This window comes from Neodiprion pinetum, chromosome 7 (genome assembly GCF_021155775.2).
Source record: "Neodiprion pinetum isolate iyNeoPine1 chromosome 7, iyNeoPine1.2, whole genome shotgun sequence".
NCBI lineage: Eukaryota > Metazoa > Arthropoda > Insecta > Hymenoptera > Diprionidae > Neodiprion > Neodiprion pinetum.
The window spans coordinates 11407973-11418572 of record NC_060238.1 but is presented as its reverse complement, the minus strand read 5'-3'; the positions used below and the strand labels follow the sequence as shown (position 1 = coordinate 11418572).

The 10600-nt window shown below is 41.7% G+C and overlaps 1 long non-coding RNA gene across 1 annotated transcript; it reads left to right on the top strand.

The window, feature by feature from the left end:
* Positions 1 to 295: 295 nt before the first annotated feature.
* LOC138191234 (uncharacterized) lies at positions 296 to 719 on the top strand. Its single transcript, XR_011177609.1, has 3 exons — positions 296 to 332; positions 396 to 515; positions 576 to 719. It is a non-coding gene; the product is annotated as an uncharacterized lncRNA (long non-coding RNA).
* Positions 720 to 10600: the final 9881 nt, after the last annotated feature.

Below are 10600 nucleotides of genomic sequence, written 5' to 3'. Positions count from 1 at the left end.
TATACGGCACTCAAGATCGACACGCAGAGGTGAGACAGAGTAATGTATCAAATATAGTGGATAATTGGTCTACATTTGCGGGTTTTATTACAGGTAATGAGTCAAACGGTGCTGTGATTAGGTGACCAGGTGATTACAAAACACATATGAATAAAAATGCAATACATGCAGCTGCGGATATTTTTAAGATATGTTTAATCGTGTATCGCAAAGAACAAATTCATCCACACCGGATCGGATCACAAAATGAAACACAATTCTCGCTACTCTTCACCGGCGACGGAGACAGTGGACACTTTGATGTCTTGCAGAACCAAAATAAAATTCAGATAGTGAGTAATAAGTATGAAAAGTAACAATCAAATAATAGTAAATCAAAATATATCACCAAACAGTCAAAAGGACAGCCAGGATTTACGATGACAATGGAGAAAGGAGGAGTTTCAAGCAGCAGACAAGGCGATGAAGATGGTGGATGGTCGGAAGTATCACAAAAGAAAGAGGAAAATAAAATTGTAAGTGCGAAGAACCAAATAAGCCATAGAATAATATCCACCAAATATTTGAATAACCAGGAAAGAGGACGACCAGGATCGATGTTGACCACAAGAGAAAGAGGTGTTTTGCGGAATGAACATCAACGCAAATATAGAGAAAAAAATAATATAAAGAAGGTGATTTTGGAGAATAACCGGCAGAGCGGCAGTAAAAATAATTCAACGAAGGGTGTCGAAGAATTAGAAAAATCGATTGCGATGATTGATTCGGAAAATAAATCGAGTGGACGACCAACCAATGTGACGTACATAGAAGAGCGAAAAATTAGACGACGGGAACAGCAGCGAAAATATAGGGAAGCGAACAATAAATATCATACTGGCTTTTCAACCAACGAACAGAAAGGAGGAGTTTCAACCAGCAGACAAGGCGATGAAGATGGTGGATGGTCGAAAGTATCACGAAGGAAAAAGGAAAATGAAATTTAAAGTGCGAAGAACCAAATAAGCCAGAGAATAATAATAAACAAATATACCTATAACCAGGCAAGGGGACGACCATGACAGATGTTGACCACAAGAAAAAGAGGTGTTTTACGGAGTGAACAGCAACATAAATATAGAGAAAAAAAAATATCAAGAAGGTGATTATGGAGAATAACGGGCAGAGCGGTAGCAAAAATAATTCAGCAAGTCAAGGAGATAGACAGATATCGATAGAAAAGGAACACCAATTTTTAACCAACGAATGGAAGCTTAGATTGATGAAAAAAAGAAAAGTAAGCACAGAAGGAATTGAAGTGGACAGCAAGTGCAGGACCTGTCATTAAATCAACATGAAGGAATTCGCCTGTCTACTAGACAATGCGTAAGGAAATAGCGAGGCGCGCAGCGCCGAGATGTGGTTGGCGCGCGAAGCGCGCAGGGGCGAAGCCCCTAGTAAAAAAAAAAAAAAAAAATGACAAGACGATAAGATTTACTATATATATATTATATAACAGTGATACTGTGAAAGTATTCCTGATCTGCTATTCCCTAATTATCGTTGCGCGGCAAATTTGGGCATTCTTCGATCCACCGTCTCCTGGGACCTGGTCATTTTGGTTACTGATTATATTTGTGGTCATTATAATTTAATGCTAAAATTTTTTTCTCGCGTCCATGCATTTCCAAATTTTTTCACGTGTAGAATTGCTGCGAGCCAACAAAACGACGGAGAAATGGTTCGCGAAGTAATGACTTCAGCGGAAGAGGTAACAGAAGATGTTGCTCCGTTTAATGAGGCCGTACTTGCCGACGAATTTTAGGATACCGATTTGTTTCGCTCGGAGACAATGCCTGAATCTCCAATACAGTACGCGAGAAAGGACGACGAGACGACTGAATACAACACCGCGGAGGATTTCGTGAGTATCCAGCCTGCGACCGAAAGTAATGTTGTCGAAGACATGAATTCAAATTTGCTTGTAGTCGGTAATGCCAAGGCCGAACCAAGTCCCCCATTGGAGTCGACTGGGAGAAGAATAGTAGACATTAGGCATTCTTTAGATAGCATTACAAAAATTGGTCGTCACTCCCCTTTTGATTGTACTTTTGCAGACATGTGTCCAATATCCGAAAGCCGGACAGGATTCATTACCACCATCACCTTCAAATGTAGTATGTGTAATTTAGTCAAATCAATAACGTCAGAGAATTCTAGTTCAGGTTCCTCAAGCGTCAATGCAGCTATAGTATCCGGTGTATTGTCCACAGGTGGTGGTTTTTCTCAACTCGCAGAGATTAGTGCATCGGTAGATATGCCATGTATGGCTGAAGAAACTTGGAAGAAATTTCATAGGATAGTTAGCGATACGTATCACGACATTTCACGGGAGCAAATGCTAGAGGCAGGTAGGGAAGAAGCTACGTTGGCCCGTGAGGCGGGTGACGTTGACGAGGACGGGTACTCTTGCATAGCGGTTTTCGCCGATGGGTCTTGGGCAAAAAGATCGTATAGGACAAAATATAACTCTCCATCAGGTGTAGCAGTAATAGTGGGATTCAAAACCAGAAAAGTTTTATTCATTGGGGTAAAAAATAAATATTGTTCAACGTGTGATAGGAAGCGGGGTGATACCGAGGCATCTGTAGGCGAACATAAATGTGTGAAAAATTGGACGGGTTCTAGTACCGCGATGGAGTTAGATATTATCGTCGAGGGTTTTAAGTGTAGCGTAGAAATGCACGGTATTAAATACGATAAATTAATTGGGGATGGGGATAGTAGTGTTCACCGAAAACTTATCGATGCGCTTCCGTATGGACCGGAAGCACTTGTCAAAAAAATTGAATGCCGCAACCATGTTCTCCGCGTCTATGATACTCGACTTCGGGATCTCTGTACCAACCGTAAGGTTGGTACTGTGATCCTACGTAATAATTTGCGCAAAAACTTAAGGCGACTACGATATGCCGTAACTCCCGCAATTCGCTACAGGAAAGGGCAAGTTGATGAGCCACTTTACGTTCGAGTCGAGGATTTGCGCAAAGATATTAAAAACAGTCCGAACCATGTTTTCGGGGAACATGGATCATGTGCGGAGAGAGGTTACTTCTGTGACGGTAACCCCAAACCAGGGGAAGTTAACCTGGTCGAGGATATGAAATTGACTGGTGTCTTCCAAGAGATTCAATCGGCAATGTATCGACTCAGTGAGCATGCATTGAGCCTCATATGGGACGTGGATAACAACGTAGCTGAGTCATACAACTCACACGTTGCCAAGGCTATAGGTGGCAAAAGAGTCAACTTTGCCCTGCGCGATTCATATGGAGCTCGGTGCGATTCTGCCGTAATGAGAATGAATGCCGGTGGACAATTTCATGTATTAGTGCAGGAAAAATTGACAGAAAGGGTGGGTAAATTCACGAAAAAATATTGCGAAAATAAGACGGGGTCAATAAAAATTGGAAAAAAGGGTTTTAAGGGTAGCAAAAAAACTTTCGTGACCCAGATCGCTGACGCCGACTATGGCCCAGATGCTGCTTGTCCACGGCAATCAGGTGGATGAATTGGCGTCTGCTCAAAGGACATTCGTGCAGAGCTTGTATTCGGAGGACCTATTGGAAATCGAGCGACAAACAATGGGGCAGAGTTCGTCAATCGCATGGTACGAACAGAGAAGAAAGCGTTTGACTGCCTCAGTTTTCGGTGAAATTTGTAAGCGAAGGCCACGAACATCTTGTGCTAAATTAGTAGAACGCATCCGCTACGGCGATTTCCATGGAAATTCAAATACAAGGTGGGGCACAGAAAAAGAGCCCATAGCAATAGGTCAGTTCGCTGCCGAACTTTCTGTTACTGTTGATAGCAGTGGTCTAGTGGTGGACAAGGCATTACCCTTCCTTGCGGCATCGCCGGATGGGCTAATAGGTAAAGACGCGGTCGTAGAAGTCAAGTGCCCAGCATCGGCAAAAGAGTTGACTCCAATGGAGGGCATAGAGTCAAAGAAAATTGAATTCATGAAAATAATCGATGGAAAACCAAAGTTAGATCTTTCTCATAATTACATGTATCAGGTCCAAGGTCTTCTACACATTACAAATAGGAAGTGGTGCTGTTTTATAGTTTGGACGCCAAAGGGATTGATTTTTGATAAAATGAAACGTGACGATAAATTCTGGACCGAAAAAATGGAGAATAAATTAGCAGATTTCTTTCACTTTTATTTATTACCCGAGATCGTAGATTCTAGACGCGCCCGACAACTCTCAATCCGCGAACCCCCTCAAATCATCGAAGCCCAGAAGGCCGCGCGAAAGAAAAAGTAAATTCCCGACCGACAGACGATAAAAAACTGTCATATAAATATACGTACATATGTTCATAAATATGATAGCTTTGTATATACCTTACGTGCAATATTTCTGTGATTTATGTTTAGTTAGTTATGTGTATTACTGTGCCAAAAATTTGCTAGTCATATCGTTATAATTATATATCTGATTATTCATTCACGAATACTTTTTGCAGTCTGACCAAACTGCGTATATACCTATATATTATGTAAATATTCTGTAGCTTATTTTTTCATTAGGTTGCGCTTTCTATAGAATTTATTTAGCCATATAATGTTTACAATGCTCGATGCCTTGTTATGATATCAATTTTCTCTATCAAGATTACTGTCATGTTTCACTTATACTGTTTCAATTCAATTTCTATGAGATACTTTTCATAAAGATTTCGTGATTATGTTCATTAAGTTTAAACGAGTTCAATTTCACTTTCATCATTTTATATTATTTTTTATCATTTTTTATTTGTTTGGTGCAAACCCGATCATGGTTGGGAGGTAGGGACGGGTTAGGTGGGTCTCTGTTTGATAGCGACCTCCACGTGGTGAGACCTGGGAGATTGATGATATATTTGTTGTTATATCATGAATTTGCTAACAGCTATTCGTTGCAATTTTCAATTCAAAATTACCTGTGAAGACGTCTGGTCGGTATTCATGAATAGTTCCGTATTATTTTCGAAACTGTATTAGGAACAGCTCTCAGCCGATCAAGCTTATGCTTTGAGCTGACTCAAGACAGTCCGACAAATCGAACCTGACTATGAATACCGGCTATTAGATTATTATCAGTCCCGTGATCGCATTGCGTAGAAATACGGATGCCGGTGAATATAATTTTTGTTGAAATATTAAGAATGTATATCTACATCATCGTACGTACGGGGAATTCTACGTCACGTCAATCAAAAAATGACCTCGTATTTTTTCAATATATTCATACTTCTTTTCACATGAAATAAAGACAAAAAGAATCGATACGCATTTTGGTGTTCGTCCGAATTATGTTTGTTTTCGAAAGTTACCAGACAATCATTCAATTTTGATGCAAAAGGAGCGCGCATATATCCGGTTCTATTCGACGTAAAGACATCATTTACAGTGCATTCGGAAGGTGAACGAATAAGCTTTCATAAAAAAAATGTTATGTTGAACATTATTGCAAATCCCAATTTTTATAAACAATTCAAAGGTTCGACGATTTTTACCTCATTAATGATAAGTTTTTGAATTATAAAAAAAATTGTTTTGGGTTCCTTATTAAATTCTGTATTACTAGTAAATTTTTCAAGTGGAATCTGAAAGGAGTCTCTTTTTTTTCTATTATTCATCAGGTACTGCGTCGTGCCGAGCGCGGCACATTGGGCTGTTTGAAAGTATTTGAATCCAAATGCCCGTAAGGGGGGGAAGAGACTAGCCGCGTCACCCGCCCCACTCCATCGACAGCTCGGTTGCTTCTTCTCACTTGTTTCTTACTCTCTCTCTCGCTAGAGTTAACGCGGGAAGCGGAGTAGCCCGCGCTTTCTAGCTAGGCAACGCCCTTAACATACTAATCAAATGCGATAATCATTACGGAATTCAAATCAACATGCACAGTATCGTATGAGGATTGGCGTAGCACCATATACATATATATGTGTATTCTATAAAGTACTCACAGAAAATATAAACTCGTTGAAGTCTTGAGATTTTTCAAAAGAACACAGATTTTTTTTCTTTCTCACAGCTCACTTTATCATAAACGCCTGTTTTGACACGAAGGATTTTTTAAAATTACCAAAAAAGTTTTCAAACCGCTGTTCGAATTGATACTAAAGGACTCGCACAACCCTCCACCGAGCAAAACCCGGCCGGCCAATCATTCGTAAAGCACGCACCACGTAACATACAGACAAAAGAGTGACGCGGGGGAGGCGGTATAAGCTAGGAGAAAATTTTCTCAAGAGCTCGCCAGCTTTCCGTTGCATACCTCACGCTTATATGGTTGGGGATGTGCAGGCTCGGACTTGTTCGCTATGAAGAGTCGTAAAACCCAAAACTGTGTGTACACCTACCAGCCGGTCAGGAGCGGGCAAGACAAGATTTTTCTTACACCAAACACTGTTTGCTACCTGCTTTTCGTTGATCGATTTTTCCCGCCACATGGCCCACGCTGCTTGATGACTCATAAAACCCAAAAACTACTTTAGGCGGCGGTGGGTTCGTGGAGAGGGGGAGGGGGAGAGGGTGAAAACCTGTTCCAACACGCTTTAAGGCAAGATGCAGCTGCGGAACCGGGTGACTTCAAACGAGCAATAAACCGCAAAAATTTGGGGATGGTGGGGGCGGGGACTGCGGACCCCAGTCGTCTCTGACGTCATTTTTCCCTCCGAGATGCGCAGAACGCAGTGCGCACCGCATCTCTGACGTCATTTTTCCCTCCGTGATGCGCAGAACGCAGTGCGAACCGCATCTCTGACGTCATTTTACCCTCCGGTATGCGCAGAACGCAGTGCGCACCGATCTCAAATTCTTGCGATCTATCGGCCTATATACATATAAGCTCAACGCATCCGATGCAGACTCGTCAGTCCTACACGATACGTGCAAGTCTAAAAAGTTATACAAAGTTCAGCTTATATCGACGTCAAAGCCATGGCAGTCGAAGCGTATATGGGACTTGCGGAGCAGATGGAGGGGACCTACAATTTGCTGAGAGAGCAACCACCCGGAGAAGAGAATGACGCTGTCATCAATCATTGGGCTGATATTGGAATTGCGGATATCCAAGTTCTGTGCCATATTTCCATGCAACGAGGAACAACCGTTAAAGCGAAAATACGGATCCAACATACGATCGCACTCCAGCAATCTTGGGTGACAAAGATCAAGCAGTTGCAGCAGCGCACAGTGGTGACGGGTGAAAATATCGGTACTCCTGCGGGTGTACAATGGGACGACGTGGATAGCTATTTTGCCAGCCGAATCAGAACGGGGGTTGTCACAAATCTCCGTCATAAAAATGTAGACGCCTTTCTGGACGATGTGCAGCGCGTCGTCACCGAGAAGTTGGAGCTGATACTGCGCGAAGAGGGAAATGTGAAGGTTAACCTCATATTATCCTGCAAATTCGGAAATGTCCAACACGAAGAGATCTCCACCAAAGTCGAGAGTTTCAACACCTCCAACGTGACGATTCTTCTCCCATTGAGCGATATAAATGGTTGGTTTACACGTGCACGGGGTGATCTGCTATCAAAGGTGGAAGATTTCAAGCAATGTGATTCCGGCTGGAGTATGATTGAGATCCTCAACATCGCTGTAAACATCAATCTTTACCAGCCTCTCGCCCCGGGGGCTTCAACATTCATCGAGCTGCCCCAAGACATTCAACGGAAGAAGGCTGTGGTGAACGTGAGGAACGTGTACGAAAGATGTCTTCTCTGGTCCGTCATAGCAGCCCTCTACCCGGTCAACACCCACACTGAAAGGATTAGCCGTTATCATCGATATATTTCCGAGTTGGACTGTACAGGTATCAAATTCCCTGCTACTCGACATAATGTGAAAAAGCTTGAGAGATTGAATAATTTGCGCATCAATGTATATGGTACAGAATCTCAAACTTTTTCGCATCATGCAAAATCGAATAAAAGCGTCATTGTGCCAATTTATTTGAGTAAAAATTCGCATACCGTAAACATTGACACGATTCATCTTCTAATGGTTGAGAGTAATCCGGAAGACGATATGACTGGTGAGTTTGCACCGAGATTCCACTTTGCTTGGATTTAAGATCTTTCCCGATTGGTGAGCAAACAATTGTCTGATTATGATGGTCGACTGTTTTTATGTGACAATTGTTTGTGCCACTTTAGCGTGAAACACGCCTACGACAATCATCGACAAGATTGTATTATGCTAAATAAAGTACGCATGGAATTTCCCAAGTGTAAAAATTTAGTATTTTCCAATTTTCAAAACAAAGGCACCGTTTCATTCGTCGTATAGGCCGATCTCGAATGTGTATCAATTCCTGAAACTGTAGATGAATTTGAAACTCGTAAGACTTGTGAAATTCAAAAGCATATCCCGCACAGCGTAGCGTACTATGTACATTGCGCGTACATGAGACTTTATCGGGGTTCCACGGTGAACGCGGTGTCGATTGCATAGATTGGTTTATGCATTAGATCAAAGATTTATCTATTCAAGTAGAGTCACGCGTCAAAAACATAATTCCGATGAAGTCTCTAACCCGAGTGCAACGCGATCGTCACATGCACGCGAAGAATTGTTATATTTGCGAAAAACCGTTCACCCCTGAGGAGAAAAAGTGTTACGATCACTGTCACTTTACGGGTAAATATCGTGGTCCTGCTCATAATCGGTGTAATTTGAATTTCAGAGAGTCGCACACAATTCCAACAGTTTTCCACAATTTGTCCGGTTACGATTCTCACTTTTTAATGAAATCCCTCGCGTCAACTTTTCCCGGTAAAATTACATTGCTACCCATAAATAAGGAAAAATATATATCCTTCACGAAACGCGTCGATGGAACAATGATGCACTTGAGATTCATCGATTCGTTCTGATTTATATCTAGCAGCATCGATAAACTTTCCACATATTTGACCGATACCGATAAACGCATAACACGCAAATTTTATGATAACCCGACTCAGTTCAGTTTGATGATCCGGAAAGGCGTTTTTCCCTATGAATACGTCGATTGTTGGGGGAAACTCGATGAACCGCGATCACCTGCAAAGAAGCATTTCTACTCACACCTCTGCGATGCTAATATTCCGGACACCGATTACGAGCACGCGAAAACTGTTTGGAGGAAATTTCATTTACAGTCATTGGGGGGCTACTCAGATTTATATTTGAAGACCGATGTTCTTTTGCTTGCTAATATTTTCGAAAATTTCCGCGCTAGCTGCTTCAAAGCATACAATTTAGATCCGTTGCACTACTACACTGCACCGGGACTTGCCTTTGACGCGATGCTCAAGCATACCAATGTAAATTTGCAACTTTTAGACAACCCTGAAATAGTGTTATTTATTGAAAGAGCCATTCAAGGCGGCGTAGCGCAATGTTCCAATCAACACGCTCGGACCAATAATAGACTCATGGGAAAAGATTTTGATCCAAACAAAGCGGAATCGTATCTCATGTATTTTGACGTGAATAACCTGTACGGTGCAGCTATAAGCGTGCATTTACCAATCGGTTCGTTCGAGTGGGAGTATCAGCACATCGATATCACGAACCATCCGGACGATTCGCCGATCGGCTGCTTTCTAGAGGTAGATTTGGACTACCCTGTGGAACTCGACGAGGATCACAAAGACTTACCTCTTTGTCCCGAACATTTTACTCCTTCAGGTAGTGAAAATGCCAAACTCGCGACCACCCTTCACCCCAAAACAAAGTATATATTGCACTTTTCGTAATTTGAAACAGTGTTTGAGTTTAGGATCAAAAGTAACAGAAGTGCACAGAATTTTGAAGTTTGCACAATCTCCATGGCTCGAGCCTTACATCACGCTCAATACAGACATGCGTAAGCGGTCTAGGAATGAATTTGAGAAAAACTTTTACAAACTCATGAATAACGCTGTGTTCGGCAAGACTGTGGAGAATGTGCGGAATCATAAAGATGTTAAATTGGTTACAAGATGGAAGGGAAAAGGTGGTGCGAGAACGCTTATCGCCATAGCAAACTTTCACAGCTGCACCGTATTTGACACTGATATGGTTATCATTGAAATAAATCGTGTCAAAGTTCACTTCGCTAAACCTATTCACGTCGGCGCATCAATTCTAGATCTGTCAAAAATCTTTCTCTACGATTTCCACTATAATTATATTAAAACCAACTTTTTGAATGAACAGGCTGAATTGATGTATACCGACACGGACAGCCTTATTTATTAATTCGATGTGCCTAATTTCCACGATATCATCAAACGTGATGTAGATACAATGTTCGACACCTCTGACTATCCGCCCGACAATGTGTATGGCATTCCCCTTAAAAACAAAAAACAACTAGGGCTAATGAAGGATGAAAATAATAGTGAAATCATGACAGAGTTTGTGGGACTGCGAGCAAAGCTGAACACGTTTACTACGATGGGTGAGGATGGGAAAAAATATGACGGTGGCGTGAAAGTGAGTAAGTACGCCAAGGGCGTAAGAAATTCATCAATAAATAGCATCACGTTTGATGATTATAAGCGCTGTCTGATAACTTAGCGAAAGTAGACTCTT